Source organism: Callospermophilus lateralis, chromosome 15 (genome assembly GCF_048772815.1).
Source record: "Callospermophilus lateralis isolate mCalLat2 chromosome 15, mCalLat2.hap1, whole genome shotgun sequence".
NCBI classification, from domain to species: domain Eukaryota; kingdom Metazoa; phylum Chordata; class Mammalia; order Rodentia; family Sciuridae; genus Callospermophilus; species Callospermophilus lateralis.
In genome coordinates, this window is record NC_135319.1 from 93,566,664 (window position 1) to 93,592,794 (window position 26,131).

At 56.0% G+C, this 26,131-nt stretch overlaps 1 long non-coding RNA gene across 1 annotated transcript; it reads left to right on the forward strand.

Moving 5' to 3' along the window:
* Positions 1-12,083: 12,083 nt before the first annotated feature.
* Positions 12,084-22,651, forward strand: LOC143638044 (uncharacterized). The gene is made up of 3 exons (XR_013154534.1): positions 12,084-12,231; positions 20,389-20,593; positions 22,294-22,651. It is a non-coding gene; the product is annotated as an uncharacterized LOC143638044 (long non-coding RNA).
* Positions 22,652-26,131: the final 3,480 nt, after the last annotated feature.

Consider the following 26,131-nt stretch of genomic DNA (forward strand, 5'->3'; position numbering starts at 1 on the left):
CTACTTTCCACTCTGACCTTGCCTCGGCGTGCTTCTCTGGTGTTATTCTTCAACATTGGGGAAGCAAGGACTTTCACCGGTCAGCAGTGGTAACAGAGGGAGGCTCTGTCTGGCTGAGGAATTCCAGTGACAAAGCTCAGGAAGTCGCCACTTAGCAACAGACCGTGGCGATGGCAATAATTGACGTAGGCAAGAGTCCTCCATGGACGGGGATCTGGCTGGCAGGAGATGATAAATGGGAAGCTCACCTAGTTTCAAAGCATCTCCTCAGAAAACAGGAATTAATTGCTTTTTAATTAACGTAGGCCACATGTATTAGTTTTCTGTGGCTGCTGGAACAAATTGCCTCAAACTTGTGGCTTTGAACTACAGAAAATTATAATCGCCCTAATTCTGGAGGACAGACCTGACCCAAGTCTCCTGGTAGGGGTGGGTGTGTCCTTCTGGAGGTCTGGTAAGGACCCTTCTCAGCCTTGGAGGTGCAGGCGCCCATCCGTGGCCTCCTCCTCCTCCATCTCCCACCAGAGCTGGCAGGATCTCCAGCTCTGCCCTGGTTCTGACCTCTGCCTCCCTCTTCCACCTAGAAGGGCTTGGTCATACTGCACCTGCAGGAAGTGGCCTCCCTCCGCGAGTCTGCTGTTTAGCAGCCTGCACTCTGTCTGCTGTGCAGTCCAAGGCATGCCCAGGTGACCTTCTGCATGTGACCTCAGAGTGTTGCCTAAGGACAACGCAGCACAATGACTGTGGTGTTCTGCCAAAATTGTGTCACCATAAGCAAGTTTGAGAAAAATCAAGGTGGCCCATCTGCTTCCTGACGCCCAGGCTCCAGACCCACTGAGACCCAAGGTCCAGCCCAAAGGCTGCCTGGGGCACTGGCCTCAGGCCTGCGCTTCCCAGGAAATCACTGGGATGTGGGGAGAGACCTGATGAGGGTGTGGGCTGGAGGTTTGCCCTGGCCATGGCTGCCCCGGTGTCCAGCTGTGCCGGGTGATGGACACAGGGACAGACACTTGGTGTCTCAGCAGTCCTCAGTGGGTCAGGAAGGTGATGACAGCGAGCCCAGAAGGGAGGGAGGCACTGATGGTTTTGCAGCTTTCACTTAGGTTTCACTGACTCCAAATAAAGTTATACTAGAAGTATGCGTGGGGTGAGAGGCAGGTGCCACGTGTGCAGCGCTCCCAGGGCCTCACAAGCTCCTGGCTCCTCTGTCCGTGGAGAGGTCCTTTGTGGAGCATTTGCTGAGGCTCACATCACAGAAGAGAATGGTGAGCATTCTTTTTGACCCAAACCAAGAGCCCGAGTGTGATTGAGAGCAGACCCCTACAGCCCCCAGGCTGGGGCATCTGATGAACTGCAAGGAAGAGCAGAGGTGGAGGAAGTCCGCAGACCAGAAGAGCACACCATGTGGAGTGTTTGGGATCCTGAGTCAAACAGACCCTGAAATAACAAGAATCAACACAGTGACAAACAGTGGCGGACCGGACCAGGCTTTCAGAAAGATTCTGCCAGACGTGTTGCAGGACCATTTTTGCCAGAGCCACGTCCTTCAGAGGAATATCCCAAAATATTCACAGATGAGAAACAGGGATGTGCTCAGAGTCCAGCTGGGGCCAGCAGACAAGCCAGCTCTGTCGGCTGGCATGGCAGCTGGACATCCAGGGCTGCTTGTGCCATCCGCTCCGCTATATCTGTTTGGAATACCCCAAAATACATGAGAAAGAGCCTGGAGGGGAGCATCGGAAGAGGCGTGTGATCTGGGGGGGTCCTTAGTCCCCAGTCACTTTATCATCAGAACCCTGAGCAGGTGGAACCCTCTGCTCCTCCGCCTCTGGCAGACTCGCAGGGGTGCCACAGGTGAATTCAGCTCGCCAACGTCCCCCTGAGAGACCCTGACGGAGAAGCTTGTGCTTGCAGATGAGCTGGCCCAGTGTGGTCAAGAAGGAAGGGGACCTGGGGATCCCCAGCTGCCAGCTGTAAATGAACACAGGATTGCCAGCCAGGAGCCAAGGTGTAGCTGCCAGCTGTAAATGAACACAGGATCGCCAGCCAGGAGCCAAGGTGGTAGCTGGCGACAGCTACGTCGAGATCAGCTTCCTGCGGCTCTCGGCCATGGATGTCGACTGTCACGTGTGCCAGGGCATCCTCCTGGCTGTCCTGCTCTGACACTTCCTGTGATGTTCCCACTGATGGGGAGACTTCCAAGAAACTTGCTGTTTTAGTGTTACCTTGGCAGGGCTGGCTTTTGAGCTCCCTAGGTTTATTAACTTCTTTGTTCTGATTAACTTAGATTCTGCAGGTTAGCAGCAATGTAATCTGCTATTTAGACATTTAATCTGGTGGAAAATTGGCAGGGGTTTTCTCCTGCATTTAATTCTAATGCTTGGAGTTATTTAAAAGAATGTGTTCATCTTGAAGTTCATATCCTGAGTAAGTGCAGCTTTCTAGACTCCACAGGCATTGGGTTTGGGACGACAGGTAGTGAGGGCTGAAGTCCAGGTGGTTTGGCCAAAGGTAGGCTCCATGAGGGCTGAGGTTCTGGTCTCTGGATCCATGATGGACCCTTCCTTAAGGACTGAGATCCAGGTCTCTGGGTTGATGGTGGACTTACCTAAGGGCTGGGCTCCTGGTCTCTAGGTCCATGGTGAACTCACCTAAGGGCTGGGCTCCTGGTCTCTAGGTCCATGGTAGGTGTCCATGGGGTGAGGATTCCTTTGTAAAGGAGGGACAGAGAGGGCTGAGGCCCCAGGCTGCAGCTGGGAGCCATGATGGACCTTAGGCCTGGGATAGGCCTTAGGGAGGGATGGGGGAGGGGAGGGGAGGGGAAAGGAGGAGGGTCCTGGCTGCATTGTTCTGGTTTCCATGTCACTAGTAGTCAGAGAACTCTTCATTTACTTTTGAGATAGGTCTTGCTAAGCTGCCTGGCTGGCCTTGAACTTGGGCTCCTCCTGCCTCTGCCTTCCCAGTAGCAGGTATCACAGGAGTGCACCACTGTGCTAGGCTCTGACACTCAGCCTTTGTGTGATGCACAGTGAGTTATCAGAAGGGCCCAGTCCCCCAGAGAGCCCCTCCTGGTCCTCCTCGCTGGCCAGGCTCTGCTGTCCTCCCCTGGGTGCAGGGGCAGACGTAGGCTCCCGGCTACTTCCTTTGATGAAGATGTCTTGCAAAGATTACTCTGCAGAGCATACAAGGAGACCCAACCTGTCAGCTCAGGGAGGTATAAATGCACACTTCACAAAGCTCTATCACAGACTCCCACTGGACCATTTCTTAGATTTTTTGAACTCCAATCCCCCATTGGTGGCAGTCGCCATGGAGCAGGAGGAGACGGGCAACCTCAGACCTGTCCTGGAAAGCACAGCTGTGTGGGTGAGAACAACTGAGCGGGCCTCTCGGTGGAACAGAAGCTTCAGATTCCAGGAGGTTCCCAGCTACAGCACAGGCTTCGGCACCTCCCTGGGGTGCCCTTGGTCCCCACACCACCTGGGCCCTCACCTGCTCAGCTAGAGCTGCAGGGAGCTCCGGTCCGGGTCCACATCTGCCCTGCAGAGGGAGGCGAGCACCAGTCATAGGAGCCCATGGTTCTTCACATTTTTTTAGGTAGAAGGACCTTGATATTTCTGTATAAAATCTCACCCTGAATCCAGGACATACAACATCACAACAGAGCCCCTGTGGTCGACCAAGACCAGAGGTTCTGAGGCTCCTAAGCAGCCCCCCTGTCCTCACCTTGCACCAGGGAGAACAGGCCTAAGTTCCATCGTGGCCCCCAGCTGCAGCCTGGCCTCAGCCCTCTCTGGCCATTCTTTACAAAGGATTCCTCACCCCATGGACAGAGCTGGCTTGGACACCTGGACCAAGAACAGCTGCACTGAGGGGACCTTGGGACGCTGCTTGGCCACCTCCCAGAGGCCATGCCCTGTGGCCAGGCATCTGTTTCTGCCCCTCTCCTCCATGATGCTGAACAAGGGAGGTATTTCCTGAAAAGACACTGATGCCTTTGGTGCTGAAAACATTGTGGAAATGAAAGGAAGAAGCCACATTTGACCACCAGAATCAGTCTTCATTCCTAGGGCACCTGGGGTTCTCAGTGTGAGACCTTGCTTTCATTGCCACAAGCAATCCCTGGGGAGCCAGTCACCCCATGGTGTGTGTGGCATCCTCCTGTGCCTGCTTCAGGAGCCCTTCCTTGGGCATCTGTCTGAGCCCCCTTGGGGAGGGGGTTCCCATGGATAGTGGCTCTTTGCTATCTGGCTCAGAGGAACTGTGCCCTGGGGCTGACACTTGCGAGGGCAGGAACAGCATGTAGATGCTGTACACTCCAGGATGCCGTCTTCAGTGACCGCTCCAGAAACCTCGAAGCGGGGCTCAGCTGTGAATTCTCTTCCTAGTATCTCCTTTGGAGGGGTGGCCTCAACAAGTGTTAACAGGTGTTTTCCTACAGGATGTGGGTCTCCCCTGGGTGCCCTGTGGTTCACTTTCACTCTGGGGATGACATTGTTGAAGTGTCTAGGGGCTTGCCCCCTGTGGACAAGGACAGGGGGGCTGCTTAGGAGCCTCAGAACCTCTGGTCTTGGTCAACCACAGGGGCTCTGTTTTGATGTTGTATGTCCTGGATTCTGGGTGAGATTTTGTACAGTAATATCAAGGTCCTCCTACCTAAAAAAATGTAAGAACCATGGACTCAAAGTTACTTTGCTATTTAGTTGTTGGAAAGATTCGGGTGGAGGGACTTTGTGGGCCCCCATCTGTGCCTTTATGCAGATCTCCCTTTTTAAACACAATGGTGGGTGAAGTAAGTAGGTTTAGATAAGTAACATGACTGATGCCAAAAACTGAGTTGAAAAGAATGTCTTCCCATTTTTCCTTCACAAAATAAATCATGCTTTTCTGTTCCATTCTATTATTAACCTCAACATTTTCCAGGTCATAGTTATACAATTCACCTATGATGTTTATGGAGGAGATGATGATAGTAATGGTAATGGTGGTGATGATGATGATGGTGATGATGAACCATGGTGGTGATAGTGGTGGTGATGATGGTGATAGTGGTAATGATAATAGTAGTGATGGTGGTGGTGATGGTGATGGTCGTGATGGTGATGATGATGGTGGTGATGGTAGTGATGGTGGTGATAATGGTGATGGTGATGATGATAGTGGTGATGGTGGTGGTGATGATGATAGTGGTGATGGTGGTGATGGTGATGATGATAGTGGTGATGGTGGTGGTGATGGTGATGGTGGTGATGGTGGTGATGGTGATGATGATAGTGATGATGGTGGTGGTGATGGTGATGGTGGTGATAATGGTGATGGGGATGATGGTGATGGTGGTGGTGATGGTGATGGTGGTGATAATGGTGATGGGGATGATGGTGATGGTGGTGGTGATGGTGATGATGATGGTGGTGATGGTAGTGATGGTGGTGATAATGGTGATGGTGATGATGATAGTGGTGATGGTGGTGGTGATGATGATAGTGGTGATGGTGGTGATGGTGATGATGATAGTGGTGATGGTGGTGGTGATGATGATAGTGGTGATGGTGGTGATGGTGATGATGATAGTGGTGATGGTGGTGGTGATGGTGATGGTGGTGATAATGGTGATGGTGATGATGATAGTGGTGATGGTGGTGGTGATGGTGATGGTGGTGATAATGGTGATGGGGATGATGGTGATGGTGGTGGTGATGGTGTTGGTGGTAATGGGGTGATGATGAATGATGGTGTTGATGTTGGTGATGGTGGTGATGGTGGTGTTAGTGATGGTGGTGTCGGTAATGATAATGGTGATGATGGTGGTGGTGATAATGGTGATGGTGATGGTCATTCATGCTGATAATGACAGGGGTAATGTCAGCATAGCAGTGGGAATGACAGTGACTGAGGCTTACTGAGGTTTTCCTGAATATCCAGCCATGTCATCAGCACTCTGCAGCATTCCCATGTTTGGCTGTCAATGCTGTAGGAGTCTCTTGGAAGGCTGATATGGAGGTGGATTTTCAGTTTTTCTCCAGAACCAATTTGACCCACAGAGTCTAGATTCCCACCATTTAGTAGCCATGTAGTCCTAGGAAGTCACAGAGACCCTAGACCCTGGAACCTCGTGACAGTGAGGTATGGCACCAGCCAGTGTCAGCTCCTGATGGCATTGTTGCTATGGACCTGGGCACTCTTGGTTCAGAGTTCCTCTTTTTCTGCCATGATAAGGACAGAGCAGAGGCTTTGCTAGCAGGGAAAAGCAGTGAGCAACAGGACTGAGGGCTTTCCAAACTGGCCCATGGCCAGTGCCTCTGCACTACACCCTGTGTTTCCATATCACGTTAATTCTTACGATGGGGAGCATGAGCTTGCTCAGGAGCAACATTTCCCCAGTGGCCAGACCCGTTGTCTCACCACCTAGAGGACTGTGTGCAGCCCAAGGCACCTGGGGCCATAGGAGGGCTGGCTGCCAGTCCATTGTACCACAACAGCTCTGAAAGGCCAAGCCATCTGTGCGAGGAACAGCCTAGAGGGGCGGTGACTCCCCTCAGGGGGAGGGGGAGAGGCAGCAGATGTGTACTCTCTGGGTAGTCAGGTGGCAGTCTTTCTAATGGGGAGGCCCAGGGCTACATCCTGTCTTAGCTGGACTTCATAGTGGACTGAGGAAGGGCTGCACATCATTGCTGCTCAGAAAGTTGATTGTCAGAGGGAGAGGGTGCTCTGTGGTAATCCTGGGTTGGGGCTCCTGGTAGGGACATATGGGCAGGCGGTCAGGGGTGTGGGACTTAGGCTCCATCACTGCTTGTGTGCCTGCTGGCTGTCCCTCTGCCGTCCATCTCAACACAGTTCAGTGTAAGATGTCTTAGACTTGGGACATTGGAGTCAAGGTGGGGCATGGGGGAGAGCCAGGTGGGAGCATTTGAAACCATGAGTGTCTTCTTCCAGTTAACCTGCACAGCCAGGTGAGCAAGCCTCAGATGGGATGTGGAATGCACCCTGCAGGCGACCCTGCGTGGGCCCGCAGCCCCCTCTGCAACCTTTGAAATGAAAAGTGTCATGTTTTCAGAAACCCTGGCCACTACCTGGATCATGCGTCTTAAAACCTTTGCTGAAACCTTTGCTTCTCTCCTCTTGCTCCCTGGCCAAGGCTGCTCCTCGGCGTCCCTGCCTCTGTCAGGGGCAGAACCCATGCACCAACCAGTTCTGGCAAAACACTTGATGCTCAGCCAGCAAAGGGATTCCAAGTTGCCCTTGTAGCCGGCCTCTGTGTGGACAGAGGACCCTTCTGGGCCCCAGCACTGGCTGGTGTGGACTCCATGCTTCTGGGGGTCTGGGAGCCTGGCCTCATGGGAGTGAGAACTTTGGCAGCTAGCAGGTGACTAGAATGGCTGACCACTGGGCCCACACAACGGCTGGTATACTGGGCAGCAGTAGGGTTGCACCTCCTCTCAGCAGAGGTCAGCAGCTCCAAGGTGGCCTTTGTTTATTTTAGAACTGAAGTGCTACATCCATCTCTGGTTCTAGATGTGACCCCTGCAGTAAACTATTGGGTTCCCAAATTATGGCATTTGGGCACTCTTGGCAGGGCTGGAAGTTGGCAGATCTACTGTGGGATCAAGGCGTGACCATGAGTCACACCAGTGCATCTGGCTTGACAAAGACCGGCGTCTGCTTTGCCCAAAGATGAGAGTGATCTTTCTGGTTGTGATAACACTGCAGGATGCAGGGGGTGCTCCTGTGGAAGAAGCGAGCCCTCTCTTGTGTGGCGCTCCGAGCTTGTCTCCCACACTCGCTCCTGGTGGGGTTTTGCCTGGCGGCTTGCCTAGGAGGGGTGCAGCTTCTGGCCACCCAAGTGGTGACTTTCAGGCCCAGCCAAGGGCCACACCAGGCAGGCCCCACCAGGAGCTGCAGTGAGCCCAGGCCGGCTGGGGGGCTCACAAGCATTCCCAGCCCCAGCGCCTCCATTCCAAGACATCCTTAGGGGAGTGTTTGGCTGAGATCCCCTCTTTGGGCTAAAGGGGACCCTCGGGACCTCTCATTCTGACTCAGAGCTTCCCATCCCCAGGCCCACGTTCCTAAATTGCAGGAGTCTTGTCCAGGGCTCCTCAGGCACCGAGACTGCCCCTCCTGTACTAGTCCTGTAGCCTTCATCCAGCACTGGCCCTGGGGGACAGATGTTCCCTCCTGTGGGTCCCAGCCTGCAGTCCTCACTGACCTTCTGTCCTGCTGCACAGCCATGGTTCTGCCCCTCCAGGGATGTCCTTGTCCTCACTGGAGACAAGGCTGACACAATACCTGGCCTGGGGACCCTGGTGGCCAGTCTGCGGACAGGGATCTTGACCCCTTAGCAGTATCCCCTTGCACAAGGCAGGACTTTTCTTTTTAGCAAATCAGATTTAAGTCTGATACATCCATCCCTTCAGTGCCCCCGGATCTGCCTTATGTGACCCTGAGTTTCCAGAGGGTCATTCCACAAGCAAAGGAGAGTCTGCTGGGGAAGATGGAAACCTCTAGAATCCACGAGTGAGCCAAGTGTTTCAGCCTGGCTTCTGCGGTGCTCCCAAGCCCCCCGCCGCAGTCTGTGGAGCAGCCCCCCTACTCTGCATTGGTTCGAGGCTGGGGGCGGGGGTGGCGCGGGAGTAGCAGGTATGAATCCTGCAGGAGCCAGCATACCCTCCTGGCCAGGCTGAGCCCCGCAGAGGCCCACCCCCAGAGGCAGACCCACCTCGCCAGGCCTGGCTTTGCCTCCCTCCCTGAGCAGGAGGCTCAGGAGGGAGTCCAGGAGGAGGGCAGGACTCCAGGCTCCAGAGCCCAGTGCAGTCAGCCCTCTGGGCAGCCCCTAGACTCCCTGCCAGCCCCCGTCATGCAGCCCGTGTCTCCAAGAGCCGACCTATGGGGGGCTCATGTATAGCCCTAGCCCCAGCACCCTCACGATGGACCCTGCCAGGGGCCCACGACTGGCCACACTCTGTCACCTTGTCCCATGGTGATGTGGGTGGCTTCGGTGCAGGCTGATGGGGAGGACATGAGGTCGCCATACCCTCTTTTCTAAAATAGTTGTCAACAGTAGTCACCGTGGTAGCCTCTGAAGTGTATGATTTGGGGCACCCAATGCATGTGCAGTGCTGGTGGCCACTAGTGTCTAACTCGAGAGCACTGTGTCGCCCCACCAACACACCTGGCCCATAGCGGTCAGCCCGCTTGGCTGCCCTGCTGCTGTCTGGACACCTCTGCTCTGCTGGTTTCCTCTCCAAGGAGCTGGCCCCTTGAGCCTGCTCCTCTGAACTGTTCTCCAGGTTCCCCTGGTCTCCTGAGTCAGGGCCTCTGTCCTCTATATATGGGTAGCATTTCCAGATGGACGGGCCACCTTAGGGCTCACTCCTGTCAGCTAGCAGGCCTGGGGAGCCCGCTTCCTGGCGCCCCCACATGTAGCATCTCTCTGGTGTGGCTTGGAGGGCTGTGCTGGAAGGTGGGGCTGAGGTCCTGCACAGCCTCCTGCTTTCAGACCATCTTCTCTTCTTGCCAGCGTGACTGCACGTGTCAGCGTCCCTGGCACTGGCCCTGCACATCCGTTCCTGTGCAGTTGGTACATAGCACAGTTGGTACTCAGCACTCAGCTGCACGGCAGCTGGCGACATCTTTTTCCTAACCGTCCTTTGACCCGGAGTCACACCATGTGACGGTGTTCTTGGCTGTGTTGAATTCTGAGGGGGATTAAGGATGCCACTTCTTTATAATTCAATGCATCCTAAGCCTGAGAGCTTTTCATTTATAAAATAAAATGACTGTGTGGTTTTAAAATTAAAATATTAGCAGATGTGATTACTGTAATGAATAGGTGAGGTCCTCAAAATAAATTGTCCTTCTTGGGGCACATCAAGGCGTCCCCACAGGGCTGTGCCCTTGAGGCAGAAGTTCCCAGGGCCAGCTCAGGGCAGGACCTGACTGCAGGGCCTTGGCTCAGCACTTTGAAGGCAGTGCCCAGTGGGCTACCCCACACATTTCCTCCTCGGCTCCTGGGCAGCAGGCTTTTCTGACTAAAGCTAAAAGGCTTTCCAGGTTGTGGCTGCCGCCATCTCCCTGTGCCCAGGTCTGGAGTTCAGTGCTGATGTCACAGTCCCCACACAGATGTCTCTTCTGGCTGTGACCCTGGTGTCCCTGACATCCCATCTCTGAAGACAAGTGGCCCCTCTTGGGTTTGAGAGCAGCCAGGGTCGTTTGAGGCTCTGAGGGAATTTCCTTGTTCTGAACTTGTCTCTGATGCAGCTCAGAGAGCAGAGAGAACCCCCCCAATGTCCCCTCAATGAACGTTCATCCACCATGGGCAAGTGGGTCTCGTGGCGCCTGTGGAATGTTGGCTGTGGCTGAGGGTGGCTGTCCTACCAGCAGATCGGTCACCTTGGTCCAGGAGGCCGGAGCAGTCCTGCGGGTTAATGCAAGCTGAGCTGGACAAGGGCTTGGAGAGGGAGCTCAGCTCCACGTTTCCTGGGGACTGAGCTGACACCTGCCCTTCCCTTCCTGTGCGCTCCTCAGGGCTCAGCCTACAAGTCTGCAGAGGGCTGGCTGCCTTTGGAGACTGCCCTTCAAGCAGTGACCAGAAAGGCTCTGGGTCACAGAGAAGACTGAGGTCAGAAAGCTCAGGGCATGTGTCTTTCGGATTGGCCTCTACTGTTTGAAAAACCCTGTTCCTTAGAGGCAGGCCCTTGGAAGCCTCCTTTCTGCAGCCCCTGGGTCCAGACTGATCCCTGTGCCAGAGTGGACCAGAGCCACCTGGGCAGGCAGTCTTGCCACAACAGAGCATCAGAAAACTAGAGGGAGGAAGAGATATTCTTATCCTGATTGTGATGTTCGGCTGGCGTCGGCATTTGCCTAAACTGACCAACTCATACCCTCAAAAGGAGTGCCTTTGGGTGTGTGCACTGCACCTCCACAAAGCCGGCTGTCAGTCTTCATTCCTCAAAGCATTGAGAGCCACTCTTCAAAGCAGCCCCTGCCACTCTACACTGTCTGGCTCCCTCTGCTCCTCTTCCCAAGGGCCAGAACCTCCTTCTCTGGCCACCAGGTCCCCTCCTGGCCACAGCACTGAACTTCCCCAGCTCCAGGCATCCAAGGTCAACCTCAAACTCTGGGTGGGCAAGTCCGATGCAAACGAGGTGCCTAGACAGCAGGAACCCAGCCCTGCTCCACCCCCACATTGCTCACAACTTATAGACTCAAGCGGAAACCAGCCTCCACCCCCGCGGCACACGCTGCCAGGTGACTCAGCGAGGCTGGCCCTCGAAGGGCTTCCCGGGCTTCCTGTGCTGATTGCCACCACAGAACCCTGGTGCAGCCCACAGATCCAACACTCAGGCGCCTTCGTCTGTTTCAATGAATGGTAATTACACCACTTGTTTCTTTTTCAGCAACACAATGCCGGCATTCATTCTGTTTCCAAATCTGTTCTTGCATTCAGTTTTCATCTGGTTCTAGTTAAGTGTGCATTTTGTTTATTGCATATAATTTGGTTAAATAGTTAAAATACATCTTGATGAAAAACAGCCTTTAAAGTTGGGTGTGGGTTGTTGGATGGCAGAGATGGCATCAACCACCCACTTCCCCTCCAAGTCCTCTCTGACTTGCTAAAAAAGAGGCTGGAAAGGAATCTGGCCAGGCTTCCTACTGGAGGTGGGCTGCGGTCACTGATGAAGCCCACAGATGTGCAAACACAGGGTCACGGCCTTCTCAGGCATGAGCTGAAAGAGTGTCGTCCTCCCCAAGTTGCCTGGCCACTGCCACTGGGGGTCTCGATGGCCCCAACAGGTCTTCACTTTCTCCTCTCAGGTCGGCAGTGCGCCCCGGACAGGTGCTTCACATGGTGGGAGCCTCTGGACACAGAAGCTTGAGAGACACCAGTGCCCACCCGCCACGAGCCTGAGACTAGAACAGACCGCTCCTTTGAAGCCCTGCTGGACCCTGAGCTCACACCTGTCTTTTCTGGAACTGGCTATGGGTACCCCTGTGGGGGATTAGCCTGTGACCTTGCCATAAGGCTGGTTGTTCACAAGAGTCTGTACTTCCACGTGAATCCCCCTCAGCAGCCCTGGTCCCCATTCAGCAACAGCCATCAGCAACAGTCCTTTGTACCTGCCGTTCTGTGTACTCTCTCAGAAATCAGCTCCAGACTGCCGCCTCTCACAAGCTTCCCAGGGACCAAAACAGATGCCTCATGACCAGCGGCTTCCATTGCAAGCAAAGGGTCAGGTGAGTTCTCTAGAATGTTCTTGTCAGGACAGCCCCTGTCCCACGAGACCGACTGAGCATGGGAGAGTGTCTTTGTGAGTAAAGTGCTCTGGAGTGTTTGAGGACTAAGGGGCTATGGGTGACAGCCATGCTCTGTGGGCCAAGACCCCACAACCAACAGACCTCCTCTTGCCATAGGCACCAGCCACCTGCCACCAGCCACAGGCCTCATCCCTCTCCATGAAGGATGTGTGCCATGAGATGTCATTTTCCTTCCCCTGGGACCTGCCAACCCAGCCCCAGTGCTGAGCAGCCCCAACTTCCTTCCTCTGCAGAGCCACCGCCCACAGAGCTCAGCCTGCCGGCCCCACAGTGTAGCAGCCCCAGTCCCAAGGACCTCCCAGGAAACAGGCAGACCACAGCTGGACATAGAAACAGGCTGAACCCAGATCTGGGGGCAGCCCACTCTCTTGGGACGGCCCGCTGCAGTGTTCTGGATGGTACTGTCGTGTTGTTAGATAAACCTCTCGTGTTATTTTGGCTCCTGACTGGAATCTGGGGTGCTCCTGCTCTCACATCCTTAGAACATACTTTGCCTCTTGCTTTACAAACCTCCTGTACACAGCGTGATGCTTCCATGTTTTGACTGAGATCTTCCTTTGAGAACATAAAAACTGAGGAACCCAGCCCCCTATCAACACTGTACAACATCTGGGCTTCCTCAGGAACAGTTTCTGTCAATTTCTTCTTTTCCTGGGTATGAACCACACTTTTTTCTTTCTTTTCATGTTTCATAATCTTTACTGAAAATTGGACATTTTTAATATTATCTTGTTGCAATCCTGAAAATTGGATTTCTCCTGTCTCCTCAGGATTTGCTGCTATTTCTGCTTGTTATGGATGTTGTTTGTTTAGTGACGTCCTTGAACTGACAATGTAGACCTACATTATGTGTCATGTGTGGCTACCGAGGTCTCTGGTTGGTGATCTTAGTCTTTAGATAATCATTAGACAGAGATGTTCTCTGAGTTCTGGAATCAACAGGTCTTCCAGCCTCTAGTGAGGAACTCTGTGCGTGTGCTGGGCATGCCATCGACCCTCAGCCGTTCAGTGGACAGCACTGCTAGCCTTCACTTCCTGCTTCTGTGGATGATCAGTAGGAGGTGAAACATCAGGGCTTTCTCAGGTCTCTCCTGAGCATGAGTAGAGCCTTATGCACATCTGCAGCTTGATGGTCCCAGGGATATGTGGGGCTTTTCAAGATCCTTCCTGGACGTCTTCTTCCCCTGGTTTTCTGTATGTGATTTGTTCAGCTTTTTATCAGCCCCGTATATTTTCCACCTCCAGCAGCTGCAAAGTTAAACAACCATCACTGATTATTTTTAGGAAAATAGTTCTGGGTGAATTGTGATGAAGATGGACCTTTCAACTGGACTTTCCAGGGAATTCCCAAGCACACCATACAATGCTGCCAAAAATAACCTGTCGTCTCCTGTTCACTGGCTGCTGGTCTTCACCACCAGTGTGGGGATGTCAGCTTCCAAGGCTACTGTGGAGCTGGGGCAATAGGGAATCTGAATGGGACAACTTAAAATTCCTAAAAGCTCACTGTCATTATCAATGTCCCATGGTATTTCCTAAATAAACACTGCCCAGATTGTTGGAAATCTTGCTCGGCTTCAGAGTTCTGAAAAGAAGGTCTGACCACTGCTTTTGCCATGGCTCTTGTTAGTTTTGGGGTGGAGAGGGCTCTCAGCAGCCCTTGCAGTGCCGTCCATGCCAGCATTGGGTTGGAATGGCTGCATACTGTCCACTAAGGTTCTGCCAGCCTCTTTACACACCTGATCACCCTTCTCAAATGCCAGGTATTGAGAATGCTGCTTGATGGTGGTTGCCTGCTTCTGTATTTTATTAGGGTGGCAACAAGGGGAAATCTAGCCCCAGTTCTGCACACAGCAACGAGGGAGGCTGGGACCTGCTGAGCACCGAGCCCTGCGTCTGGGGAGCAGGGGCGAGAGATGCAGGGCCAGCCACAACCTGCCTTGAGCCCTGTGGTAGAATGTAGTTAAGTGTTGATAGTTTAGTGCTTCCCTGTCTTGTTCCTCAGGCAGGAGCAGGGAGTGCTGGGTCATTCCTCACCGCCGAGGTCAGACATGAAGCACATTCTCCCAACAACCCATGGGGTGTTTTTCCTGGGGCTGCGGGCCAGGTGCTGAGAGCGCTGGGTACTGGCCCTCTGGTCCTCGGCTGCCCTGGGTTACTCCTAAGCCATGCTGACTAGGCCCCAGACACATATTTGGGAGGACCCCTGTCCACCCTTGGAGTGCTGTCTGCACCCTGTCTTCTGCTTGGTGGTCTGTGCCCTGAAACTAGGCCTCTCACTCCCCTGGCTCAGCCCACCCTAATGTTGGGTCCACCCTTGCTCAGTCCCCGCCCTGCCACGATCGTCCTCGTCCTACCTGTCTCCTGTCTGAGAATGTTGCTACGTGTGCTTGTCAGTCTTCAGGGCTGTGTCGGGGATGGGCAGCAGAGTGAGATGGACACCACCGCCTACTCGTGAGGGACAGCACGGGGCAGCTTTGAGGTGGCCGCGCCAGGTCAGTGCAGGCCTAAAGGCTGTGCATGCTGCCTCAGGGGTGGGACCCGAGGGAGGTCTTTGAGGGGTCCAGCAGCCCTGGCCTGGTGTCCAGCTGCCCTGGCCTGGTGTCCAGCAGCCCTGGCCTGGTGTCCAGCTGCCCTGGCCTGGTGTCCAGCTGCCCTGGCCCTGTGGATGCCCAGAGGGAAGCAGGGTCAGCATAGAGCTGCCCCGCTCCGTCCCCTGCACCTCTCCACTCGGGGTGCTCCATGTCCCTGGCACGCTGTGTCTGCTCCAGATCCTGCATCTGTTCAATACAAATGTGAAGGGAAACCAAGGCCCTTCCTCAAAATTGCTCAGGCCCGAGCGCCCGGCCCTGCTCACCTTAGGACTCTGTGGGCCTGGTGCTCTGCAGCTCACGTGAGACAGGGCAGAAGGGCCTGCGGCTCTGCAGTCAGAATCACATCCCTGTTTTATTTACCTTATGTAGCACACAATTTAGAGATTGGAACTTTACAGCTTTCATTTCATGTAATTTATGTTTTCATTCAGCAAAACTATTACACCAATTTTTTTTAACCCAAACTCCTTTCTGACCCCTTGCAGGGTCCTGAAAGCAACAACCCCTGTGGGAAGACGGTTGTATCCGAGAGCTGAGGCTCCTGGGAAGGCCGAGCCTGGGCCAGTCTGCCCAGTAGTGGCTGGGCAGGGGCTGGCGAGAGGCTTGTAAGTGGAGCAGGTGCTGACTTTGGTCAGTGGCAGTAACAAGACAGAGAGGCTTGGGACCTGTGCAATCAAGGGCAGCTTCCAGTTGTCACCCAAGCCCATACCTGGATGGAGGTCCAGGAAGCTGGCTGACATGTCCATGAACGGGGTCAGTAGACCTGGTGGCTGTGTCCCAGCCTGGCCAAAGTCATCAGCAGCCCTGGACCTGGGGCATGGACAGTGGTCAGCAGACGCCCTTCACTGTGGGTCTGAAATCCCCATTCACAGCCCACAACCTTGGCTGCCCTGCATCCCAGGGTCCCCATGTCACCCTAACCATCCTCAGTCTGAAGTTCCATGCTGCCCTCCACCTCCCTGAGCAGGGTCCATCTCTGAAGGTCCCTCTTGCCCGGCAGAGGCCAGGCTCACCCCTCACAGCCATGGTGGGCCCCTGGTCCCCAGCTGGTGCAGGCCTGTGCCTCCTCTGCTGGCTCCTCAATGCACCCTGCCCGCGCTCACCCACCACCTGACGGCATCACGGGCCGATCTGAAAGTTAGGTGACCCCATTCTGCTCAGATGTCTCACCCTGGGCCGAGTTGGCCCCCTTCCTGTTAGAGCCCACTCGCATAGAAGCCACACCCCACCCACGGGCACCCTGACGGCAGTGTCTCTTAACTACGGGCTGGTGCCAGCTTTCCCCTGAGTGGGTACAGGAGGCCAATCCTGAGAATGTAACTTGGTGCTTCCACTCTATGAAACCTGTCTTGTGATTGTACTTGCCTCTCCCACCCCTCTTCTTTATGCTTTCTCTGTTTTTTAAGCCGCCCCTCACCAGCGTTCAGCGTCCTGGGAGGCAGAACTGCCGGCTTTCTGGTCCCTTGGCCCTGGCCAGAATAAATCCTTTGTCTTTGCTTATGTGGAATTTTGGGATAGCACCTTAACAATGGGAGTGAGTGGCTGGAGCAGGAGAGCCGCAGTTCTTGGGGTGACTCCCTGCAGGTGGCCCAGCCCTCAGGGGACGGAGGCGTGAGCTCTCAGACTGCAGACCCAGCCTGGGAGAGGATGGCCTCGGGGACATGCAGGCAGAGGACCAGCCATCCTGCCTTGGGTGAGGGTCCTGGGGAGTGACAGCCACTGGGGGTCAGAGCTCCTCCCAGCCACGTCCCACCTCAGCAGCCTGCTCGGGCCCCACTTGCCCTCCGGCTGCGCACGGCCTCAGTGGCAACCTGGCTCTAGCTGCGTCGTGGAGAGTTGCTCTTCTCTGAGACAGGAACTGGCTGAGAAGTGAGGCTCTCTGGGGCTTTCCTTGCAAGACAGCAGCTAGGAATCACATGTCTCTCCCAAGATGTCCTTGGGCAGGGCTCCTGTCCTCCCTCCAGAGTGACAGTCACAGGGTGGTTGCCCACAGCCCCACCAAAACACCCTCTGCAGCTCTGACTGGTCAGGGGTCTGCCTGAGCAGGTGACCTCCGGGGATAGGGAGCAGGGGCAGGTGGGGTGGGGCCAGATGTGCAGGTTGATGTTGTCTGGCCATTGAGGAAGAGGTACCAGTGTGTGGGGTGAAGCCGAGCGTGTACCAGGTGGCCTCAGGCCGCACGGCTCCTGTGGAGGGGTCTGTGGCTCTCTTCTCCCCGAGGCCTCTGCTTAGAGCCCTGGCCTCGAGTGGGTTTGTCTCTGCAGGTAGGTCAGAGGGCTGGGTGCAACCATGCCCACTCCCTGCCAGACTTACCCCAGGGGACACGCAGGCAGCCAGAGAAGGGCCTGAGGGTTGGCCCTGGGCTTCTGAGAGGGTCCCAGGCAGGAAGGAGCTGCCCCATGCCTCAGAGTGCTGCTTTGAAGCCCTGTGTCCTGGGTCCTGGGAGGCTGTAGACAGGGAACCTGAAGGAGGAGGAGCCCTGCAGTCAGGGATAGCTCAGCCCACCTTGCTTGGGCCCACCCAGGCTGCCCCAGACCTCAGCCAGCTTGTGCCTCCGGGTCTGCTGCGCCTCCTGGCTCTGGTGCCCCTGCCCCTGTTTCTCCTAGGCTCCTCTCCCACAGTGGAGCCATCAGGAGTTGAAGTGGGTCCTTCCCATTCCCCAACACCGGCCCAGCAGGGCTCCTGGAGTGCACCTGTCTGGTGCTGCCTCGTGGGCTCTGTGGGTTGGACGGGCTGCCCTATGCAGGATCCCCACATGACTGCCCTGGCTCTGCCGGGATACTGTTGACGTCTCTGGAGAGCTTTTGAGAGTGCTGCTCTCTGAAAGGTGGCAGAAACTGTGGGTATGCTGATTGCAGGGGGTGCCATGGCTCCCGCGGGAGCTCTTTGCAGGGCCTGGCTGCCCAGTGAGTTTGGCCAACATGCTGGTGGCTCCACACGTGCTTGTCAGGCACAGGCTTTGCAAACACCCGTGGCCTCTGAGCTCTGCGGTGGACAGAGTTGTGCCATGTCAGGACTTGGTTTTGTCCCTCGATGTGTGAACCCCGTTTTCTTCATGGATGTCTGGTGAATTCTTGTTCTGTGAGGAATCTCTAGACGTTATAGTGAATTCCTCTGGTGGAGAATGTCTCTAATATCCATTTAAAGAGTTAGTGAGACCCATGCTCTGTTCACGCCATGGGGCGCTGACCTGGAGCCTGCTGAGCGCGGTGCCCTTGGCTGCTGCAGGGATGACCCCTCAGGAGGATGCCTCCCACAGTGACTGAAGGGCTCCTGCTTCTCCCTCTACTCTGTCGGGTTTTGCTTCATGTGCTGGTCTGTTCCTGCAGGAGCGAATATTTGCTGTTGTTCTACCTGCCTGCCGTATTGAATCTGCCTGTCTCCCGGAGCCTGCTGTGGTGTGAAGTGAGGTTTTTGGAGAGAGCATGCAGCAAACCAGGAGCTCCCCCTCTGGCCTGTCTTAGGGTGGCTGACCACTTGGTCTGAAGCCGTCCGTCATCATCACTGTCTTCTGTCTTATGGTCTCTTCTGTGCTGCTGCCTGCAGGATGAGTTTCGTATTCAGTTGACTTTTTGGAGTGAAGTGTTCGGCCCCTTCCTGGCGTCCTCTGCGGGATCCTCTGTCTATTTCCCTCGTGGTTGCCATGGGGATCACGCGTGGCATCCTGGAGTCAGAGCACCGTGACTCCTGTTCACTGTCCACTCCGACTCTCCCGCAGGCCCAGCTCGGCTTCTCTCTGCTCCTCCCTTCAGTGTCGAGGTCCAGGATCCCCTGTGTCCTGAGAAGGTGACTGATGATCCTTAAGCACATTCATCTCCCGAATCACGTGGAAAGCAGAAGCTGAGGTGTCCGCAGCCTTGGGGGCGCTACCTTCGTCGGGGCCTGACTTGCCCTGATGAGCTCCACCTCTCCGCGGGCCCCAGATTCCCGCCTGGCACCCTCTGGCTCCACCCTGTGGGCTCCCCGGAGCCCTCCTGCAGGGCAGGCGCAGTGGTAGCAATTCCCCAGCTTTGTTCGCACTGCGTCCATCTCTCCTTCACTTTGGAAGGGCAGTTCTGCCCATGCGGGATACTCAGCCCAGAGGGGTTTTGTTCCCTGGGCATCTGCTGGGTCTCACTGAGGCTGCCCTGGGTGTGGGTCTTAGAGTTTGTTTCCCTGGAACTCACTGAGACTCGTGGACGTCCATTGCTGTCTTCCTCCAGGTCTGGCCAGCTCCCAGCATCCTCCCTCCTTCCTCCTTCTCTCTGCCCACCTTGCTCTGCTCATTCGGAGACTCTCCCAGGCACAGATTGGTCCGCTCAGGGTCCTGCAGGTAGGCAGGCCTGTCCACGGTTCCACCGTCTCCTTTTCCTTCTGTTCCTCAGACTCAACCCTCCACTGCAAAGCCTTCGGGGCCTGCCTCTCCTGCTCAGACCTGCCCTGCTGTCTTTCTGGTGAATGTTCACCTGGCTTATTTTACTTCCCAGCCCAGAATTTCTCTTTGGCTTGGCCCCCAGGTTCCTCTCTGGTCAGAACTGTCGTTCTATCTGGTCCTCCCTCTCGGCTCCCTTTCTTCTGTGACGCAGCGTTCTGTCTTCCTTGGGTGACTGCTTCTTCTGATTTTCTTCTTCCACTGGGCCATACTGAGCTGTTTGTTTTAGGTCCATGATTTTCTTTTTTGAAAATGACATTTAAATCAATAGTGTGGAACCTCTGGACATCAGAGTCTCCCCTTCTCCCTGGGTTGGCCAGTTTTTGTTCATTTTGTTTAGATTGCTGCAGGTCGTCTCTGCGAGGATCAGCCTGGGAGGTGACTTAGACCTTCTCAGGTCTTCCAGAGCCGCTCCTTCAGCCTACCCTGTCTCTCTGATTTCCTGATATGTTCAGTTGTTTTGCAGTGTCTGACTCCAAAAGGGGGAAAAGAGAAAATTAAGATGTGTGGGGACTCCAGCCCTTCAAATCCATGGCCGTCATTCTGCTGAAGGTTGAGGGTTTGCAGCAATGGGCAGGGCTAGCCATGATGGCCTCAGCTCTTGGCACCATGTGATCAGCAGCCTGTAGCCAGAGTGCAAGTCCTGGCACGTGGGTAGAAGATTCCCCCCATCCACCTGGTTCTGCAAGCCACGTGGATGTTCCTGGGACGACTGCAGCCCCCCGGGGAGGCTACTACATTCTAGGCACTCAGAGCTATCAAATGGCCACAACTTACCATCCAAGTCCTGGCAGACTCCAGAGCTCTAACGCTGTGACCACAGATTGACCTGGCCACCCTTGCCCAAGTCGGGAGAGGAATGCTTGCTCCTTCCTGTACCATCATGTCCAGAATCATCTCCTCTGGGCAGCGATGACTGGCCTGGCACTGGATACCGTCCCCATATCCAGCACAGAGCAAATGTGACTAATGGAAGAGACCTGGCCTGAATTAGGCTTGTCCAGCCAGGCTGGGCAACCGAGGAGGCTCAGAAACCAGCACAGGGGTAAGACTTCACTTCTCTCCCTTTAGGGCGCCCAAAATCTGAGAGTAAATTGGCATATGACAGAAAAGCAGGAGAGCAGCATACGGGTTTTACATGGCCCAGGAGTCCTCGTAGGACATGAAGACCAAGAGAAGCAGCTGGAGTCCGATAGTCAACTCAGCACTGCAAAGTGTGGAGGTGAAGGCCTGACTCAGTTACGCGGCAGGCGCAGGGGATCAGCAGCCCCTCCAGGTCTGTGCAATGCTGTCTCAGTCTCTGTGTCTGGTTCTTGAGAATTTGGTGTGCTTTTTCCTTCTGGTTCACGAAGAGGGTCTTTTTCAAGGGAGCAAATCTGCCTGAAGGTCTGGGTGTGTTTTTACCTCTGCTGCTCCTTCTAAGGGCCTTCACCCTGAGTGGTCAGCACACCAAGGGGCTGACCTCAACCCTTCATGGCAAATGTTCTCCCCGGCCCAGCTGGTCATGGATGCGGAATGGACCTGTGCTGCAGGTTGTTCCCCTGGCTAGACCACAGATGGCGCCTCTTGGTTGAAAGCTGCAGGTTCCTGTGCCTTCGCTCTGCAGAACTGCAGGTGTCTGAGCTGAGGTTCCGGGAGCATCAGGTCAGAAAAGAGGCCCCGCCACTGGGACAGAAATACATGGGTGGCTTCTATCTGGCTGCTCCTAGAGAAGCTGGCCCTGAAAGAATGGGGCGCCGATCCAGAGGTCAGGAAAGTGGGCCCAGCACCTGGTCCACTGCTCTGCGGCTGGTGCTGTCTCCTCGGCAAGATCAGCTTTAGCCTCTCCTCAAGATGCAGCCCAGCTGACCAGCAGCTCCTTGCCCATCACCCCCGGGTGCCCCCACAGCTTGGGCGTCATGAAGCTATTTCTCCAGCCCAAAGGAGCCACCCACGGGTCCACTGGCACACGAGGCCTGCCCAGCCTCTCTCATGCTACTCCCTCATCTCGGGGGCTCCTCCCTCTGCTCAGCAGCCCCTTCAAAGCCTCTCTCTGCCAAAACCTTAGTGTCCATGGAAGGGCCTCAGAGCAAGCCATCAGGGCCTTCAGCGGGGACCCGTGCTGAGAGCTGTATGCCAATCTGAATCTGCAGGAAGATCCCCAGACCTGGGCTCCTGCTCCCCCAGGTGCAACTGCACATGGTGGCCTTGAGAACACACCCAGCAGCCACTGCCAGGCTCACAGAAGCCAGGTGGGCAGTGGAATAAGGACAGTCCTCCCAGCAGACAGCCTCTCCCGCCTACCTTTGGGTAGGAGAGTTGAGATCTTGGAATTCTGTTCCTATTAATGGCACAGGAGACAGTGCCAGAAGGTTCAGGGGAGAATCGATTGGATTGTGAGAGCCTTAACCTGATCAGATACTCAACCCATGATGGGATTAATTGAGTGGGGACTGAGGCGGGTGGGTGTGGCTGGAGGAGGTGGACACTGGGGCGTGGCTCTGGGGTATGTATTTGTATCTGGTGAGCTGAGTCTCTTCTTCCTGATCATGTGAGATGGTGAGTGGCATCTCTCTCTGCTTCCTGATCATGTGAAATGCAACCACTCTCTCTTGCCAAGATGTCCTGCCTCAGGATTTGGGACTGGGCGACCAGGGCAGATTCCCAGGGGCCCTGGTCTCCCAGTCCCAAATCCTCACACCTTAAGGAGCACACAGCCTCCTGAGAGGCGGCAGCCACGGAGCTCTGCCCCTCCAGAGGCTCCCAGATCGTAAGCCCCCAGCTGTGGTGCCACCCAGGGCATGCACAGACAGGCCCGGGGCCCCCAGGCAGGTCTCTGGGCACAGGGGGACCTGCCTGCCCCGAGTCCCAGGCTGTGTCCTCTGCTTGGCTGGTGTGTGTGGTGCTGTTTCCCAACCACACCTGGGAGCCTTTGTTGTCTTGCCTTTGGGAGGGTCAGGTCCTTGGTCAGAGCCAAACTGTTGTTGCCTCCCACAGAGGCTAGCTGGGGCCACATTCTACCAAACCTGTGCAACAAAGTGCCTCCTGTCCTGAGGGTCCCGAGGCCACCAGCGCACCGGGAGCATGCACTTCAGACTGGCTTCCCCAGGCCGTGGTCGCAGAAGAGGACAGCTGCAGATGGCTGTCCAAGGTAGGGAAATGGGAGGAAGAATAAGGAGTGTTCTCCGAGAGTGGGCTCAGGTCCCGGGCTTCCCAGCCCACCTGATCCAGGCCCTTCCCCGCCCCACTGTACAGATGCACCTCGTCTGGATTTGTTGTGACTCCTGGGATGCTAAACTGACCATGAGCTGGTGAGCACCCCACTCTGTCCCACTGTGCGGAGCACCAGCTGACCTGAGGCGTGGACCCCACCCAGGGGCTAGGTGAGGGCCAGTGGTTACATGGCGCCCAGCACGTGCTTCCCAGCTATCCTCAGGCTTGGTAACCATCCATGGCCCCAATTCCTTGACCGAAGTGCAGTAGTGAGCAGGGTTGTCTGAGGATCATACAAGGAGGAGAGACCACGTGAGCTCCAGTGGGGTGCAGGGCCCAGAGTAGCCACCCGCCCTGCTCACTACGTCCTGCCTATGTCTCTGCCCGGTTTCCAGTCTCTGCGGCACCAGGCCTGGCACAGGTACAGGGTGAATAAATGCAGGAGGGAGGGTCGAGGGTGTGGGTAGAACTAGGTGATACAGGCCTTAGAGTAATGCACCCCAGCACCTGGATATGGCCAGCTTCAACGTGACAGTACAAGGCCAGCCCTGGTTGGGGCTGCAGCTGGCATTGGAATCGCCTGGGGACATTCTCCAGCATCTGGTAGGGGCCTGTGTTCCCAGGGTGGTGTCCTCCTTCTCCTGATGTCAACTTATACACCAAGTCGTCCAAAGTGTGCACAAACCAATTCTCGCCTGTGCTCAGAATCTTAATAAAAGAACAGGCCTCTCCATGCAATAAAAGTCATTCAACTGCGTCACCTTCATGTCAGAGAATTGTATTTTGGGAAAGACTGAGCTCAAGATTTTAAAGAACCCCTGGAAAGGGGCCAGTCTTCTGGCTGCCTCCACCTTGTCCTGGGGAGTGATGCGGGCAGAGGCTTAAGAACAGCTGAGCGGCCAGATCAGAGCACATCATCGGGATCAGGGTCCAGGAGGGTCTCCAGGCTGTGTCTCGGCTGCTGACTCTGTTGGTGGCTCCATTATAGTCACAGCAACATGGAGTAGACAACAGCTTTATTTCAGCTGTTTCTTTACAAAGAAAGGTGACATAATATTGTAACAGGAATGAACACATGCTTTTCCAACCTTCTGTATCAAAAATGCTCTGCACACCACACAGGGCGGGCAGGGAAGCCTGTTCACAGTGAGTCCCATGGCCGCTGGCCAACCAGGCCCATCCCAGCAGACATGATCATGAGAATCAGACAGACCACGTGTGCAGACAGGAAGCCAGAAAGAGAGCCCAGGGCCAGCTTGCTCTTTATGACAGCCCATTCCCCAGAACCAGCCAGGGCCCCACGGCAGCACTGTGACCTCGTCTGCACCTCCTCAACACCTGGGGAACAGGATCCCAGCACGGGAGCCCTTGGGAGACTCACTTACCCCAGAACAGAGGTTGCTTCTGAGGCCCAGGGTTCTTGCTGCATCTGGAGATGCAGGCTGCGCCCTGGGGGGCTGCTGCTGCTGGCCCAGGCCCACTCAGAACCCCTTAGTGAGGCTGCACCAAGGAGCACCTAGCCCCACAGCACAGGAGGTGGACCTGGACTTCTAGGCACAGGCTGCAGCGGATCTAACTGGCCCTGGTCAACCCAACCATGACAGCCTCGTAGTGCATGCTGGGAAAGAAGGTAGAGGGTTTCAGGGGGCCTGTGCTGGCAGTGCCCACTAGTGTAAGGTACAGCTCTGTTAGCGGTTGCAGGGGGATCCCACAGGGACCTCTGTTTTGCTGAGCTCGGTCTACTTGGCCCTGGCCTGTGAGCGCTCAGCTCCTGGGGACACAGGCGGTGCTAGGCCCCAGGTGCAGCTGTGCAGAGACCCCAGCCGAGGACTCGCGTTCTGGGCCAGGTAGCAGTGGGCAGGGACCCAGACGGAAGAGAAGCAGCAAGCCATCGATGCAGTATTCTGTGTCTGAAGCCAGGCAGATCACAGTGCAGGACCCAGGAAATCCTGTCAGCAGGTAGGGATATTTTAGGGCATTTGGTCAGAGAGGGCATAGCAGGGATTTTGCTATACCTGTCAGGGTCCAGGCCCCTGGGTAGTGTCAAGGGGTAAGGAACCTCTCGAGAGGCCAGTGTTGAGGCCCAGAACCTAGGGACACAGCAGAGCTCCCCTAGAGTACGCGCCCTGAGGGGCTGTACAGTACCCAGAGCCTGAGACGACGCCCAAGCAGCAAATTGAAGACCCCAGCTGGACCCACAGTGTGGGTTTCCCTGCTCCACCTGGATCCACCAAGCAATTAGTTGAGGACCTCCTGGAAAGCTGACCCACAGTGCTCATGGGTCAGAACAGCCAGGCTGGGAGAAGCGGCCTGCAGGTCCAGGGCACAGCACCACCAGCAAGTCCTCCCACAAGGGGCGCCCATGGCTCTTCCTCTGTGCTGCTGTGGCAGAGAAGAGCCAGCAGGAAGCAGAGACGGGCATTCAGGCCAAAACCTTGCTTGTAACCACAGAGACAGTAATTAGGTTGCCCAAAATAAGGACCCTGGAAAGACATGGGCAGCTGAGTCCTATCCTCCAGAAGAAAAAGGCCAACCCAGCAGGTTGGAAAGGAGAGAGGAGCCCTGCTCCCCCCCAGCCATCAGGTGGGACACACCCACCTCCTCCATCTCCCCTGCTCCCCCCCAGCCCTCAGGTGGGACACACCCACCTCCTCCACCTCCCCCGCTCCACCCCTCCCCCAGCCCTCAGGTGGGACACACCCACCTCCTCCACCTCCCTGCTCCCCCCCAGCCCTCAGGTGGTACACACCCACCTCCTCCACCTCCCCTGCTCCCCCCCCAGCCCTCAGGTGGGACACACCCACCTCCTCCACCTTCCTGCTCCACCCCAACCCTCAGGTGGGACACACCCATCTCCTCCACCTCCCCTACTCCCCCCCCAGCCCTCAGGTGGGACACACCCATCTCCTCCACCTCCCCTACTCCCCCCCCAGCCCTCAGGTGGGACACACCCATCTCCTCCACCTCCCTGCTCCACCCCCAGCCCTCAGGTGGGACACACCCATCTCCTCCACCTCCCTGCTCCCCCCCCAGCCCTCAGGTGGGACACACCCACCTCCTCCACCTCCTCTACTCCCCCCCCAGCCCTCAGGTGGGACACACCCATCTCCTCCACCTCCCTGCTCCCTCCCAGCCCTCAGGTGGGACACACCCATCTCCTCCACCTCCCTGCTCCACCCCCAGCCCTCAGGTGGGACACACCCATCTCCTCCACCTCCCTGCTCCCCCCCCAGCCCTCAGGTGGGACACACCCATCTCCTCCACCTCCCTGCTCCCCCCCAGCCCTCAGGTGGGACACACTCACCTCCTCCACCTCCCTGCTTCCCCCCCAGCCCTCAGGTGGGACACACCCATCTCCTCCACCTCCCCTACTCCCCCCCCAGCCCTCAGGTGGGACACACCCATCTCCTCCACCTCCCCTACTCCCCCCCCAGCCCTCAGGTGGGACACACCCATCTCCTCCACCTCCCTGCTCCCCCCCCAGCCCTCAGGTGGGACACACCCACCTCCTCCACCTCCCCTGCTCCCCCCCCCAGCCCTCAGGTGGGACACACCCATCTCCTCCACCTCCCCTACTCCCCCCCCAGCCCTCAGGTGGGACACACCCATCTCCTCCACCTCC